Raw genomic sequence first — 16,714 nt, 5'->3', positions numbered from 1 at the left:
GGATATAAGATTCTTGGCAGGAAGTTTTTCTCTTGTAGTATCTTAAATATATCAGACCACTGTCTTCTTCGCTCCATGGTTTCTGGTGAGATATCAGCTCTAAATCTTATTGGGTATCCCTTATATGTTATGCATGGCTTTTCTTTTGCTGTTCTCAGAATTCTCTCTTTGTCTTTGACATTTGACATTCTGATGAGTATGTGTCTCAGGGTTGGTCTATTTGGATTTTTCCAGATGGGAGTACATTGTTCTATATCTATGTCCTTCAATAGGGTTGGGGAATTTTCTACCATTATTTCTTCAAATATTCCTTCTGCCCCTTTCCCTCCTCTTCACCGTCTGGGACACCCATGACATGTATGTTTGTATATCTCTTCTGTTGTTTAGTTCCCTGAGATCTTGTTCAATTTTTTCCATTCTTTTCTTTATCCAGTCTTTTGTATGTTCACTTTCAGAGGCCATTTCTTCAAGTTCACCAGTCCTTTCATCTGCCTCCTCAAATCTGCTATTATATGATACCAACTTTAAAAAATTCATTTATTGCACCTTTCATTCCCATAAGATATGCTATTTTTCTATATATACTTTCAAATTCTTCTTTGTGGTCATCCAGTGTCTTCTTAATATACTTAATCTCTTTAGCCATCTCATTGAATTTATTAAGGAGATTTGTTTGAGCATCTATGATTAGTTGTCTCAGCTCTTTTATATTATCTGGAGGCTTATCTTGTTCCTTTAACTGGGACATAGCTTCCTGTTTCTTGGTGTGGGTTGTAATTTTTGGCTGGTGTCTTGGATCTGGCTTACTAGAGTATTTATTCTGGGTGCAGTATTTCTCTAATTTAGGGCTTCCTGCCCTTTCTCCCTTGCTGGTTGTGCAGTAGGAACCAAAGTTGTAAGAGGTGCTACAAACTCTGGAGGCTCAAACTGTCCTCATTGTGCCAGGGACCAATGAAGCTTTTCCCAACTTTCTCCTTAGCCAGGGGTAAGGACAGAGTCACAGCTGTATGGCATAATACAAGTAGTGCAGGCCTAGACTGTAGTTGCCCAGAGAGACTGATGAAGCTTCACGTCCTTTTCTCCCCTGCCTGGGGTGGGATGGAGCTGCAGGTATGGGCAGCAATCTATGCAGTGCGGGTCCGAGATGACCACAGTTGCCCCAGTAGACTTCCGATTTTCAGTCTGTGCCAGCCAAAGGCACCGGCAGTCACCTGGATAGGCTGATGCAGGGCCTGCCAGCCTCCTCCCTGCCAGAGGTGGGGCTGAAGCCTAGTCTAGGGCTGCAGGTCAATCTGGGTTAAAGAAACTGGTTCCTACCATCACTGTGATTTTTCGGTCAGCCCGGCTTCCCTTCAGGCTGGGGATGGAGTCAAAATGTTGGCTACTAATCTCTTTCTAACTTAGGCAGATTCATACCCCAGCTGTTCCCAGGATTATATCTTAGCAAACCGAGTCTACCAATCAGTAGCCAAAGTCAACAGCCAACTGTTCCCTCCTCCCTTGTTTTTGGGAAATGGAGCTTCCAATTCCAGCCACAGAATAGCTCCTGGGGTGGCTTGTTCTGTCAGTGTAGGATAATCATTGGCCTCTGTGGCTTGGCTGGTAATTTCCTGGAGAGGCTGGTGCAGGTCCTCCAGCTTCCTCCCTGCTTGAGGTGGGACTGAGGCTTAGGTTAGAGCTGCAATCTGATCTGGATGGAAAGAAGCTGGTCCCTACCAACACTATCATTTTTAGTCTGGCTTGCTTCCCCTTATGCCAGGCATGCAGTTGGTGGCTACCAGTCTCTTTCTGACTTAGACAGGCTCAAACTTTGGCTGTTCTCAGGATTATACTTTAGCTCACTGAATTTATTCATCAGTAGCTGAAGTTGGTGCCCAACTGTCTCTTTCTCCTCCACTTTAGGGAAGTGGAGCTTTCAATTCTAGCTGCAGAACAGCTCCCAAGGCAGCCTACATCTCCAGTGGATGATGAGCAGCAGCCTCCATAGCATGGAGCACTCTTCTTAGGAGTCGTCTCTGCAGATGGGCAGTCTTCTCCTTCCATTCCTTCAAGTATGTTGCAGGATGCTCTTCTTGCCTCCTGGTGCCCCCAAACAGGTACTTCAGCTAGCTCCAGAGAGCTCTGGGTGTTTATAACTACCATGTAGCAGGAGCTGACTCTAGGAGCTCCTTATTCTGCCATCTTCTTGCTGATTGTCTCTTACTTCCTTTTTAATGTGGCATTTAGGTCTATAAATTTCCTTCTCACTACTGCCTTCACTGCCTCCCATATGTTTTGATATGTTGTTTTCTTGTTTTCATTCATCTTGAGATATGCACTGATTTCTCTTGAATTTTTTTCTTTGACCCACTGATTGTTTAAGAGTGGGTTATTTAATTTCCATGTATTTGTAGGTTTTCCAGTTCTTTGCCAATTATTGATTTCCAGCTTCATTCCATTATGATCAGAGAAAGTGTTTTCTGTAATTTCAATCTTTTTAAATTTATTGAGACTTGTTTTGTAACCCAACATGTCATCTAACCTGGAAAAAGAACCATGAGCACATAAGAAGAATGTATATCCTACTCTTGTGGGGTACAATGTTCTGTACATGTCTGTTAGGTCTAGTTTGTTTATCATATTATTCAAGTTCTCCGTTCCCTCATTGATCCTCTTCTAGACATTCTTTCTATTGATGTGAGTATTGTAGTGAGGTCTCCAACTATTTTTTAGAGATGTCTATTACTTCCTTTAGTTTTGCCAAAGTTTGCCTCATGTATTCTGGGAACTCTGGCTTGATGCATCAGTATGTGTGATTGTTATTTCTCCAGTGTATTGACCCTTTTATTAATATATGATGTGCTTCTTCATCTCTTTTAACAGTTTGGCATTTAAAATCTACTTAATCCAATATTAGCATAGCTCTTCCAGCTCATTTTTGGTTACTGGTTTTGTGGAATATCTTTTTCAACCTTTCTTTTTCAGTCTTTTTGTATCCTTGGGTCTAAGGTGAGTATTGTGGAAACAGCATGTACATGGCTCATATTATTTTAATCCATTCTGCCAATTGGTCTCTTTTGATTGGTGATTTTAATCCATTAACATTCAGTCATATTACTTTAAAGGCAATACCTACTTCAGCAATTTTATCCTTTGCTTTTTATGTGCCATATATTTTTTGTCTCCTGTTCCTTTATTGAAACTTCCTTTTCTGTATAGTTGATATTTTTGGGATGCACCTAAGTGATCACAGTCTCATTTTTGTTTCCTTACATATTTTAAATACTTTCTTTGTGATTTCCTTGTTGGTTGTATTATGAAATCTACACCTATAACTTACTAATTTGAAAAGATACCAGTTAACTTCAATAGCATACATATGCTCTGCTACTATATCCCTCTGTTTCTTCTTTATGTTGTTTTTGTCCCCCATTACTTCTTTATATTTTGAGTGTCCCTTCTCCAGAAATATGTCTTTTTCTTGTTCAAATGTATTGACTCTTACAGGAATTGAAGAGTAGAGTTGTATTTCAAGGATACAGCACTATAGGATTTTGCATTTATCCTTTTATTTACTCTTACTGAAGCTCTCCATTTCTTCACACTACTCCAAGCTGCTCTCCCCTGTCTTTTATTTTCAACCTTTAAGATCTCCCTATAGTAATTCTTGTAGGACAGGTCTTTTGTTGATGAATTTTCTCAGTTTGTGCTTATCTGTTAATATTTTATATTCACCCTCAATTATGAAGGACAGTTTTGCTGGATAAAGAATTCTTGGCTGACAGGTTTTCTCTTTCAGTATCTTAAATATATCATATGACTGCTTTCTCACTTCCATGATTTCTGATGAGAAATCTGCACTAAGTCTTATTGACCATTCTGTTTATGTGACAGATCACTTTTTTATTGCTGCTTTCAGAATTCACTCTTTGTCTTTGGCATTCTAATTAGTATGTTCTTGGTGTAGGTCTACTCAGATTTATTTTAATTAGAGTATATCATGCTATATGGACATGGATATTTATATCTTTCATAAGAGTTGGGAAATTTGGGGGCATTATTTGCTGAAATATTCCTTCTGCTCCCTTTTCCCTTCTCTTCTCCATCTGGTATACCCATTATATATATGTTTGGGTGCTTAATGCTATCACTGAAATCACTGAAACACTGCTCAATTTTTTTCTGTTCTTTTCTCTACCTATTCTTCTGACCATGTGATTTCAGTTGTCCTGTCTTCTAGTTCATTGATTTGTTCTGCCTGTTCAAATCTGCTGTTATATGCCTATAGTGTATTTTTATTCTTTATTATTGGGTCTTTCATCCCAATAATTTCTGTCTGTTTCTTTTTAAACTTTCAAATTCTTCTTTATTCTTACATATTGTCTCCTTTGTATCCTTTATCTCTATATCCGAATTTTCCTTCATCATCTTGAATTGAATTAGGAGATTTGTTTGAACTTCTTTGATGAATTATTCCAAATTCTCTGTCTTCTCTGAAGTATCATTTGTTCCTTTGGCTGAGTCATATCTTCTTGTTTCTTGTATGGCTTGTGACTTTTTGCTGATATCTTGGCATCTGATTATTTTGATGTGTTAACTCGGATGGTTAATTTCTACCTTTTATTTAGGGCTTTATTTTTAATTGACTTTATGCTAAAAACTCCTTTGATGTTTTGTGCAACTTCCTCTGAAACTTTAGAGTAGCCTGTCTTTAATCATGCATATTTTCTCAGCTCTTCTTCGTTTGTCTCTTTCCCTGGATATGCAGTACAGTTTTTTTATTGCACTTTTTTTGGTAATTGATTCACCTCCAGGAGAAAGTTTCCTTTCCTTTCTTCCTTCTCTGGGAATCTTGGTCTGTTCTGCTTGTTTCTGTGCAAAAATCTAGCCCCCATGCTTTGTTTAAGTTCTCTCCCTCACTCAGTCCTCATTTTCCTTACGCATTTTAATTCTGGGATTCATCTCATCTTACAACCGTTCTGTTTTCCCTATGCTTTTTTTCTGTGAGGATTTTCTGCCTTCTCTTTCTTCCCCATTACTGTATCCACCCTGGGAAACCATATGGGTCACTCCAGAAAGGTCTGTGTTATGTTTAGGTGGTCCAGCAGACAAGGATTGAATTGAGGGTAAGTACCTCTTGCCAACAGTTCTCCCATAGTCTTTCCCTCTCTCTCTCCCACTCTCTCTCCCCCTCTCTTCCTCCCTCTCTCTATCTCTTTTTCTATCTCTGATCTCTCTCCCCCCACTAGGAGCTTTTTTGTATCTCAGAAACTTGTGTTTTCCCCTAGTTCTCCCTGGACTTGGGTTCCAGTGCCTGGACATTCGTGGGGTTCTAACTTGCTGCTCTTTGTGCCTCTGTGGTCTGCACAGCAGGATGGACTCACTCTGCTGCCACTATGGGACTCCCAAGTTGTGTGGGCTGGGGGAGGGGGAGGGGCTCAGACTGGTGCATCCAGGAGGGAAATCTCCTACTTGATCTTGGAGATTTATTTTTCTTTTTCTCCAATGCAGCATTTGTGGAGTCCTTCTCCAATCTCTATCACCCTCCAGTGTTCTAGTCAAGTAGAATTTGTCCTTTTATTAGTTGATTCTGAGGGGAGGCTTTTCCAGGAGATGTCTTACATTGCCATGATGATGATGTCACTCTACAGTTAATCTTGATGGTATCAATGGCAAGATTCTCAAACTCATATGTCTTCTGGGCCTGCCAGGGAGAGCCCAGTGTGAAGCAGATGAGTAAACTTGGGGTTGCAGTAAACTGCATATGGCATTCCATTCCTACCTGGACAGTCAAAGCCCATAGCCACTGGAACCTGACACCTGAGCTATTGGTTTTATGCTCATTTCAGATTTATCTCACTTGACACTTGATGTCTTGAGAGTTGAGAAGACTTACACTGGTGTCAATATCACATTTGTAAGGCATCTTCTGGCCTTGGCAGGTTGTCCTGCCCCAGGGAGAGGGTGGCCACAGAATTGGCCATGGAGCCAGACTGCAGTTCACAGACCATCATGTTTTTCTAAGGAGATCTGCTTTTGCGGTAGAATGATAAATTTAAACCATCTGGCAACACATATTTTCCTTGTCCCTCTTTTCATGAACATGTTTAGAAATTGTTTTGTCAAAATTTCTCTTTTAAATTTATTATAAACAGTTAAAATTGTGCTTCTATTTCTATGTATTATAGATAAGAGTGCTAAATCAAATTTAGCAAACAATTCCTTGACAGGCTGTAAAGTTGCCACAAGTAATTTCCTAGGAGCTCTTTAAATATTTAACAGGCAGCTGAGGCCTCAAAACCCCATTTGTCAATGTGAGTGAGGTGAGGACTGTCGCAGGAACTTAGTAGGTTAAGATCTTGGACACTGGCTGTGCATCCCTCAGACCCCCAGTGGGACCAGGATCAGGCTGGGGACTCATGCCGGGGTCTCCTTTGTGAACAGTGTCTGGAACAGCCATTCCCAGCTTCCTGCATTCTGAGCAGAGAGATGGTTCTCTGTCCGTGGGCATGGGAAAGCCAGTTCTTCCACCAGAGGACACAGCATCCGAGCACAGGGGCTGTGAGGTGGACAGAGGGCCATGTAGCTCCCCCTTTTTTAGCCTAAAGAGAAAATTTTACCCTCTTCAGCAGACAAAAGAGTAGTAGCAAAAGCCATGTGTTGGCTGTGGAAGGAGCTGTGCAATAATCTTGTACAACAAAGAGTTTCTCCTCTTTTTTTCCTTTGCTGAATGTGCAAACAAGTACATAAAGAAGCCTCGTGAGTATAGGTTATACTGCCATTTCACCAGCCTCCTCGCATTGTGTCCTGCTCTGTTGCTTTCATCCTGAAACAATTTCAGCATCTAATAGTTCCTGGAGTCAGGCGAACTACATCACTTATAGTAAAAGACCAACACATTTTATTTAGGGACCAAGTTATACCTTCATTCCACTTAGGCAATCAGTGGATAAAGGAAGAGACAGTCCAGCCCCGTATCACTCAGCTGGTGCTGCCACTGATGCATTGCTATGGGCATTGGGTGATGTTGGGTTATTCTTCCCAAGCTATGAGATTTCTCATGGACAAATTGAATTCCCCCTGTCGGGTTGCTCTGTTGACAGTGTAGTGACTCCAGCAGCCCGATGGAGGCATTCAGCGCATGAAAGGGTTGAGGTACCCAAGTACACCAGCCTCCAAGAGCATTTGCTGCTCTCCCAGTGGACAGCCAGGGGTCACACTGCCCCACCCTCCTGCTCTCCACACCTGTGGGGGTTAGTTATAGTCCCAGCATTTGCTGCTTTCCAGGTGGACAGCTGAGGTCACGCTGCCCTGCCCCATTTTCCACCTGCGGGGGTTAATTTGCCTCAACTTCACCCCAGATCATGGATGCAAAAGCTGTAAGCTGTCTAATTAGAAAATTGCTTGTTTTCCGACAGCTCCCTCTTTGACTATGAGGCTCCCATACGGTTGGAGAAGGCCTTTATGTGCTTTCTGTGCTTCTGACTCTGGGAAATTTATTTGTTGGAATAGCTACTCATGTGCAGATCTCTTGTCTAGCCATCCTTCACAGCCTGATCAAAATCTAATGAGAAATGTTAAAACAATAGAAACACTCTCTAGCCTTCAATGACTCACTCTCAATTTGCAGTTCTTTGGTGTAGGCTGCAGGCTACCATAAGGAGAAAAATTAAAAACTAATTAAAAACAATGAATTAGCAAGTAAAAGATAATTAAAATGGACCATTTTAAGCTTAAATAACATGCAAATAAAATGCATTAAGGTTGCTTCATTATGAGTTGTAGGAAAATAAAGAATTAAAATTATTTCCTCTGATGGAGACTCCTGATGCCTGTGTAAATTAGTGGGAAATAAGGTTTTATCCGGACAATGACGAGTCTATAAATTTGTCATTTGCTGCACTTATATGGTAAACTGAAGATAAATTTAGTGACTTAAATGCTACCTCTTCTCATTGTACAACCTGTGAAAACATTGAAATAAAATCTTCTTTTACTTTATTTTCAAATGAAGAATGATACATATCTATAAAATGAGTAAAATATTAGGACTCAAATATGAAAGAACACTAAACTTTCCTAAGATATTTCTTCTTTGACTGTATTTTATTGGCACAAAAATGTCCCTTTTCTGTGGCAGTTTTGGATGAATCCAGCTTCACTTCAGGAAGAGCACTACAATGAGGCTTGAACCTAATCTTTCATTTGTGTACCAGGGAAAACTCTAATCCACTTAGGAGATATATACAAACTTGAGATGGAATGGAGCTCAAATAAATGTCATTTAAAGAAAGGACATCCAAATTGAGCCTGCATAATAGCTTATATGAGCATATTTCTGATAAGAAACGTTATTAAGTTTATCCTGTGCTCATGAGCTCTGTAATCAAGTGGATTTTCTTCCTGTGCTTGTGAACCCTGGAATCAGGTGGATTTGCCCCTGTCCTCATGAACCTTGGAATCAGGTGGATTTCATCCTGTGATCTTGAGCCATGTAATCAATATATTTCCTCCTATACTCATGAGATATAATCAGCTGGAGATTATTCCTGCGCTCATGAGCCCATAATCATCAAGTGGATTTGCCCCTGTGGTCATGAGCCCTGGAATCAGCTGGATTTTTCTCATGCACTCATGAGCCTTTTAATCAAGTGGATTTTCCTCTTATTCTCATGAGCCTTGAAATCAGGCGGCATTCCCCTGTAGTATGAGTCCTGTAATTAATTGGGTTTTCATCCTGAGGTTATGAGTCCTTGTAATAGGTGGATTTTCCGCTGAGGTCATGAGCTCTGTAATCAGGTGGATTTTTCCCTGTGGTTATGACTCTGTAATCAGGTGGGATTTACCCCAAGATCATGAGCCCTCTACTCAGGTAGATTTTCTTCCTGTTATCATGAGTCCTGCTATCAGGTAGATTTTCCACTGTGATCAAGAGACTTGTAAGCAGGAGGATTTCCTGTGTGGCTATGATTCCTTTAATCTGGTGGATTTTCCCCTGTGGTTAAGAGCCCTGTAATTAGGTGGATTTCTCCCTTTCTGTCATGAACCCTGGGGATCAGGTGGATTTTTCTCTTCTGGTCATGACCTGTATAATCAGGTATATGTTCCTCCTGTGCTCATGAGTCATACAATAAACGGATTTCCCCCTGAGGTCATGAGCCCTGTAATGAGATGGATTTTCTCCTGTAGTGATGAGTCTTGTAATCAGGTGGAATTTCACCTGTCATCATATACTCTATAATATGCTAGATTTCCCCCTGTGGCCATTAGTCTTATAAGCAGGTGGATTTTCCTCTTATTCTCATGAGCCTTGTAATGAGGTGGATTTTGACCATGTGGTCATGAGTTCTGCAATCTCGTAGATTCTCCCTGAGGTCACAATTCCTGTTTCAGATTGATACACCCCTGTGGTCATAAGCCCTGTAATCAAGTGGATTTTTCCAAGTGGTAATAAGCCCTGTAATTGTGTGGATTTCTTCCTGCATTCATGAGCTCTGTAAACTGGTGGAATTTTCTCTGTGCTCATGAACCCTACAATCACGTGGCTATTCCCCCTGAGGCCATGAACTGTGTAATCAGGCACGTTTTCTTCCTGTGGTCTTGAGCCTTATACTCAGGTGAATATTCCCCAGCAGTCATGATCCTTATAATCAGGTGGGTTATCCCTCTGTGCACGTGACTCTTATAATCAGGTGAATTCTCCCCCATTGTCATGAGCCCAGTAAAAAGTGGAATTTTCTCCTGGGCTTCTGAACCCTTTCAAAAGGTGGATTTCCCCTCTGCAGTCATGAAGTTTGAAATCAGATTTTTTTTTGACCATGGTCATGAGCCCTGGCAGGTGGATTTTCCTCTTGTGCTCCTGAGCCTTGTAATCAAGTGGTTTCCCAGTGTACATGATCCCTGTAATCAGGTGGATTTTCTTCCTGTGCATATGAGTTTTATAAACAGTCAGATTTCCCTCTGTGACCATGACCCTTGAATCAGGTAGATTCTTCCTTGTGGCCAGGATCCCTATATCAGGTGGATTTTTTCCTGCAGTCATGAGCCCTGTAATGAGATGAATTTTCCTCCTTTGGTCATGAGTTCTGTAATCAGGTAGATTTGCCAATTGTGCTCATGAGATGTGTATTCTGGTGGATTTTCAGCTATGGTCATGAGTCCTGTGATCAGGTGGAATTTTCCCTATGCTACTGAGCACTGTAATAAAGTGAATTTCCCCCTGTGGTAATGAACCCTGAAATCAGATGGGTTTTTGACTGGGGTCGTGAGACCTGCAATCACGTGGATTTCCCCCTGTGGTCATGAGCCCTTATTCCAGTGGGATTTCCCTGTGGCCATGAACTGTGTAATCTATTAAGTTTTCTATGGTGTCATGAGTTCAGGAATGAGGAGATTTCCCCCTGGGGTCATGAATCCTACAATCAGTTGGGTTTTCCACCATGTTCATGAGCACTTAATCATGTGAATTTTCCTTCTGTTGTCATAAACCCAGTAATCAAGTGGATTTTCCTCCTATGGTCATGAGCCCTGTAATCACATGAAGCTTCTCCTAAAGTCCTGAGTCCTATTATCAGTTGGATTTTAGTCTGTGTTCATGGCCCTGTAACCAGGTGGATTTTCCCTGGTGGTCACGAGCCCTGCAATCAGGTAGATTTTCCCTGTGGTCTTGAGCCATGAAATCAGGTAGATTTCCCCCTGTAATGAGGAGCAAATTGCCTTGTGGTCCTGTGCCCTGGAGTCAGATGGATTTTCGCAAATGGTCATGAGACCTATAATCTGGTGGATTTTCCCTAGTGGTTATTAGTGATAAAATCAGGTTGCTTTTTTTCATCTGTCAAGAGACCTGTAATGAAGTGCATTTTAACCTGTGGTCATATAGACGGTAATCAGGTGGATTTTCCTCCATACTCATGTGACTTGTAATTCAGTGGACTTTTCCCTGTGATCATAAGCCCTCTGTAATCAGGTGAGATCACGTGGGTTTTTCAATGAGGTCTTGAGCTCTGTTGTCAGGGGCTTTCCCCTAGATCATGAGCCTTGTAATGATGTTGATTTTCTTCCTGTGGACATGAACCCTGTAGTCTGGTGGATTTTCCCCAGTGGCTGCGAGCCCTATAATCAGGTGGGTTTCCTACCATGGTCATGAATCTTGCAATCTGGTGGATTTTCTTTCTGTGCTCATGAGCCCTGTACTCTGGTGAATTTTACCCTGTGTTCTTGAGCCCTGTAACTTGGTAGACATTTCTTGAGATCATGAGACGTGAAATCACATGGATTTTCCAATGAAGTCTTGAGCCCTGTTATCAGTTAGATTTCCCCTGTGTTCATAAGCCCTGTAATCAGGTAGATTTTCCCCTGTGGTCAAGAGCACTCTAATCACATGGCTTTTCCTCTTTTGGTCATGAGTCCTTTAATCATGAGGATTTTCCTCCTTGGTCATGAGTTTTATTTATTTATTTATTTATTTTAAAAATATTAATTTATTTTTATTTCTCTCCCCTTCCCCTCCCCCCCACCGCAGTTGTCTGTTCTCTGCATCTATTTGTTGCATGTTCTTTCTTTGTCCACTTCTGTTGTTGTTGCATCATCATCTTGCTGCATCAGCTCTCCATGTGTGTGGTGTCATTCCTGGGCAGGCTGCACTTTATTTTGCACTGGGCAGCTCTCCTTACAGGGCACACTCCTTGTGCATGGGGCTCCCCTATGTGGGGGAGACCCCTGTGTGGCAAAGCACTCCTTGCGCACATCAGCACTGTGCATGGGCCAGCTCCACACGGGTCAAGGAAGCCCTGGGTTTGAACCCCGGACCTCCCATGTGGTAGACGGATGCCCTAACCACTGGGCCAAGTCCGCTTCCTGGTCATGAGCTTTATAATCAGATGGATTTTCTTCCTGTGGTCATGAACCTGTAATCAGGTAGATTTTCTGTGGTGGTCATGAGTCCTATCAACAGGTGTATATTCCACTGTGGTTATCAGCCCTGTAATCAAGGGGATTTTCCACTGTGATCATGATCCTTGTATCATGTGGATGTTCTCTAGTGGTCATAAGCCCTGTAATAATGTGGATATTCTTCCTTTAGTCATGAGCCTGTAATCAAATGGATTTTCCTCCGTGGTCATGAGCTCTGTTTTCAGGTGGATCTTCCCTGTGGCCTGAGCCCTTTAATTTGGTTGCTTTCCCCCTATTTTCACAAGCTCTGTAATCAGGTCAGTATGCCTTCTGTTGTCATAAGACCTTTAATCAGATGGATTTTCCTTTTGTACTCTTGAGCACTGTAATATGGTAGGTTTTCTGCCATGGTCATGAATCTTGTAATCAGTGGATTTTCCATGTTGTCATGTGCCCTGTTACATGGTGAATTTTCCCTGTGGTCATGAGCGTTGTAATCAGGTGGATTTTCCTTATGTGCTCATGAGCCCTGTAGTCACTTGGATCTTTCTCCTTTGGTCATGAGCCCTGTATCCCGGTGCACTCAGCCATCACTCAGGCATCAGGAGGCCTGGTGCAGAGGCTGCTGGGTGGCTGCTGATGAGGAAGCAGTGGTAGAATCAAGTGGTCCTTGGCAGTTGTGCACAGGGTCACCTGCCCTCCCTATGATGCCCTTGGGTTACAGTGTCTCAGGAAGGCAGGCCTGGTGGGCCCTGGAAGGAGACTACAGAAGCCAGGCTTGTGGCTCCTGCCCTGTGCATAACCAAAGTTTCCTGCTTGCTGCTGAGAACCATGTGCAAAGGGAAGAAGTGGTTATATACATGACAAAGCCAGTCAAACAGGATGTAAACCTCACTATGCTATTGTTAACAAGCACCTAAATATTCCCTGCATGGGGCATAGGGGTTCTTCTTGGTACATGCTCTCCAGCACAGATGCTAGAGGGTTGTGTACCTACATAGCTCATGTCACTTCATCAGCTAATCTTATCTACTGAAATACTGAAATTAAATTTAAATTAAAATTTAAATAAATCCAAAATGAGTGTGATAACATTTAAATGTCTATATTGCTATAAGCACTGGTGTGAGGTAGCCATCTATTAATTTATCTAACAAAAATTTAAAATAACTGAAAAATTGGAAATAAAGTGTGTCTTCTTCTTGTTGTCCAATGCACACTACAGTGAATGTTGTTAAAAGCTGGGAAACAGCACTAAAGAAGTCAAGAAGTTTATAAAGAAGGAGATGACATAAAATGGGGCAAAGCACATAATATGTGTTACTAGGGTCTTCTTTATGTGGCTGTAGTTGCTACAAATATTCACTGTATAAGTATTTCTAGTTCTCTTTCCCTGGAATTTGTGCACAGAATTTTTGCCTTAGTATTGCATGACAAGGATTACTGTGTTACCCTTCCCAAAGTTTATAAAGTCCAATGGCTTTTTTATTTCTCTAGAGCAAGAATCCATTTTCTGCACTTATTTTTCAATGTGGGCTTGCAGGCAGACATCCCTAGGATAGAAGAGTTCAAAGGTATAAACAGGAAAATCTTCATGGGTGGTGAACTCAGCACTGAGTTTCCATTACCTAATGGGATAAGAAGAGGAATTTAAGTGCTTTTCTAACCTTCTGTGGTGGGCAGAGTAATGGCCAATGATGTCCACATCAGAATCCTGGAGCTCATGAATGAGCTGTGCCGCATGTCAAAATGCAATTAAGGTTGCTAATCATCTGACCTTGAGATGGAAGATTCTCCTGAGTTATTCAGGGGGTCAAATAGTAGAGAGATGGCAGCTTGAGAAAGAGCCCACCAGCCACGGCTGGTTTGAGGGAGGAGAAAGGAACCTTGAGCCAAGAACATGGGGCCCTAAAATGTGGGGCCTCTGACGTGGAGCCTCCACCAGGCAGGCAACCCTGTGATGCCCTGTTCTCAGCCCAGTGAGACTCACTGCTGATCTCTGACCTCTGGAGCAGTAACAGAATGAATTTGTGTTGTTTTAAGCCACTAAGTTCATGGTAACAGAAGCAACAGGAATCTGATATACCATTCAACTTCTTTGTTCTGCTTGAAATAAAAGAATGATTAATCAAAGCCAACATACCCATAAAAATTGAATACTGTGATATCAAAAATATTTTCCAAGAAACAGTAAAGAACTAGGTATATCCAATGGCATTTAAAATATTTGCATGCTGAAACGATCTTATGAAACGTTTAAATGTGCAGTTTTCTCCATGTCCACAGTGTTCAGCAACAGAAACTAGTATTGCCAGACATGGTGACCAACAGTGAGGTAATATTTATGTACTATAAATTTCAAACAAGCATTTCAGGAAATCTGTGTAAATACTTATTTGCAATTTTACTTTCTGTGCAGTGAAAATAATATATTTTATCAACATAAATGCAATATTGCTGAAAAGTAATCAGTTTCACCATGATAAGCGTTAACAAGTAGACTCAACGTCTCTTCGATTAAGTCTTGCAAACCCAGGGCTGTGGCTGCTGGACAGCTCCGAGGAGCTGCTGAAGGATGATGGTGGCAGGGCAGAGGTCAGTGGCTCCTCACAATGGTCTTTCAGTGGAAATGCTGCATTTAGGTTACTGTGCTTGTTAGAGCCCTTTCAGAATCAGAAACTTAGGGCCTTACAAACCCCAGATCAAATGTCAGCTTTAATGGGGAAGGCTAGAAGCACGGTGTAAGTTGAGGAGGCCAAACCTAACGCTCTGTTGAATGCATGTTGGATGGAAGTCCTAGACAGCACAGGAGGGAAAGAAAGGGAGCAAGTTCCATTCCTAAGAATGGAAAGGTGATGGAAAACTGTTATAATTCGTAGATTAAATAGAACACAAAATCAACCTACAAACAAAATCATTAGGAAATATAAAGGTTTATGTCAGAGGCCTCCTCAATCTGCACATTAAAGTGGTGGTGGTGGGGATCATCTTGATTCCATTAGGAATTTTAGGTTTTCATAAAACAATGGAGAAAGTCGTTTTTTCTATACTGTTAAAATGAAATATCTATTAATTAATGTAATCATGGTAAAAAATTAAAAGCAAAAAGTAAAGTACTAAATAATTAAGTCCACTTAATATGTGTAAACTGCATTGGAAGTATTTAGAAAGTGCATAAAAATTAAAAGAGATACACTTCAGTGTTGTCGAACTCTCTTGTGCATTCAAACCAGGCCCAAATACTTTGCATTGTGCCTCTCTATTTGAGTTATTGGCTAAATCAGTCACTGTGATCCCTAAAACAAAAGTATCTATCACTTCTCTGGACATGCTCTTAAAGTAGGTGAAAAGTACATTGCTGTTTCAGACTCGTGCAGCACCTGGCAATGGCTTGATATGGCCAGATGTACAATGGACATTGTCTCTAGACTGGCTGTTTCATAGGGCCAAAGGTTACTACATACCAGTCCAGTGAGACACTAGAGCCTTCCCTTCTTAACTTTTCTCTAGGATCAACTGTGCTGTGACATGCTGGTTGTGTAAAGGATATACCAAGTGGAGCAATAATTGCCAGAGTGATGTAAGCAGAACTTAAACCAACACAATTGGTTTATGGTGTGCTCCACGGAAAGACAGCAAGTATGGTGTTGCAAACCTGGAGCTTCGATCTATTAACTGCAGCTCAAAGAGGAACTTGTGCATTAACTAGTATTAAGTGCTGAACCTATTTACCTGATGAATATGGTAATATCTCTCCTATTCTAGATCATAGGCAGAGGGATATTGGACATGTTAAATGTCCTGGTAAACTTAATTCATTTTCTAAGTAGTTAATGAACATGCCTATAAGATAAAGGAATGACTCTCATAAGTATGGCCTTTATTTTGCTTGCCATATGTTTGTCTTGTTGTCTGTCCTGTCTTTGTGTGTTTATGTCCAGGGCAGTGCCTCTCTTCTTAACTCTCTAGCTGTCCTAGACATAGCCACTGCCATGGGACTAGGGTTTGCAGTTTATACCAAACCTACAAGGTCTACCACCATCTCTCCCTGGAGTTAACCAGCAGCATAAAAGAAGTAAAAGAAAAATGCTGTTTCCCATCAACTTCAGGAGGAAGCAGCCCTGACAGCACCTGGCCTTGCTCACTCTCATGGTCCAGTGCATCACGGCTGGCCCCCTTTTTGGGACGGCACACCACCATCTTCCTTATCCTTTTAGTAGGACCAGGTATCTTAGATTCTGAGTTCACTTCTTCCAGAATTAATGCCTTCAAGAACAAGGTATTTGTCATGCAGGGATTTCATCTAGTTTCAACCACAGTGCTGGACCCATCTTCCCTGAACCTCAATAGAATAGCTGGAGAGTTTTACATCCTGTCAGGCAGGCTTTACTGCCCTAAGCAGCAGGAAGCAGCTATGGGAGAATGACCATCACCCTTCAGCTCCCTGGTAAGAATAAGGTGTGGGATGTACTCAGTGCTTGAGCACCTGCTTCCTGTGTACAAGGTCCTGGGTTCAACCCCTGGTAACTCTTAAAAATTTTTTTAAAAAGAAGGGTGTAAACTCCGAGCGGGGAGTTGAGGCAGGTTAGTATAGGGAAAGAGGGAGGACAGCTGAGACCCAGCAGAGAACATGGTCATGGGACCCCACCCAGAAGCCCCCCTGAGGGAAGCTCCTACTAAGAACAAAGCTGGAAAGACCCCACTGAGACCTGGCCATGAGGTGCCATTTGGAACTCTTTCCAGGATCAAGGAGAAGCCCTGGATAATTCCAAAATTCCTTATTGGTTCCAGATACCTCCAAACAAAAGGCCTTGCCACTGTCCCTGGAGAGCTAACAGATGGG

At 41.7% G+C, this 16,714-nt stretch overlaps 1 protein-coding gene across 1 annotated transcript in view; it reads right to left on the bottom strand.

The window, feature by feature from the left end:
- The window catches only part of LOC111760785 (contactin-associated protein-like 3), a 187,622-nt gene extending 173,142 nt beyond the window's left edge, over positions 1 to 14,480 (bottom strand). Inside the window, 2 exon segments of the mRNA XM_071215562.1 lie at position 13,826; positions 14,379 to 14,480. The gene's annotated coding sequence lies outside the window, so the exon portion shown is untranslated.
- Positions 14,481 to 16,714: the final 2,234 nt, after the last annotated feature.

The sequence above is a fragment of the Dasypus novemcinctus genome, chromosome 6 (assembly GCF_030445035.2).
Source record: "Dasypus novemcinctus isolate mDasNov1 chromosome 6, mDasNov1.1.hap2, whole genome shotgun sequence".
Lineage (NCBI taxonomy): Eukaryota > Metazoa > Chordata > Mammalia > Cingulata > Dasypodidae > Dasypus > Dasypus novemcinctus.
Note: the sequence above shows the minus strand (reverse complement) of the source record. Positions and strands in the feature narration are given on the sequence as shown.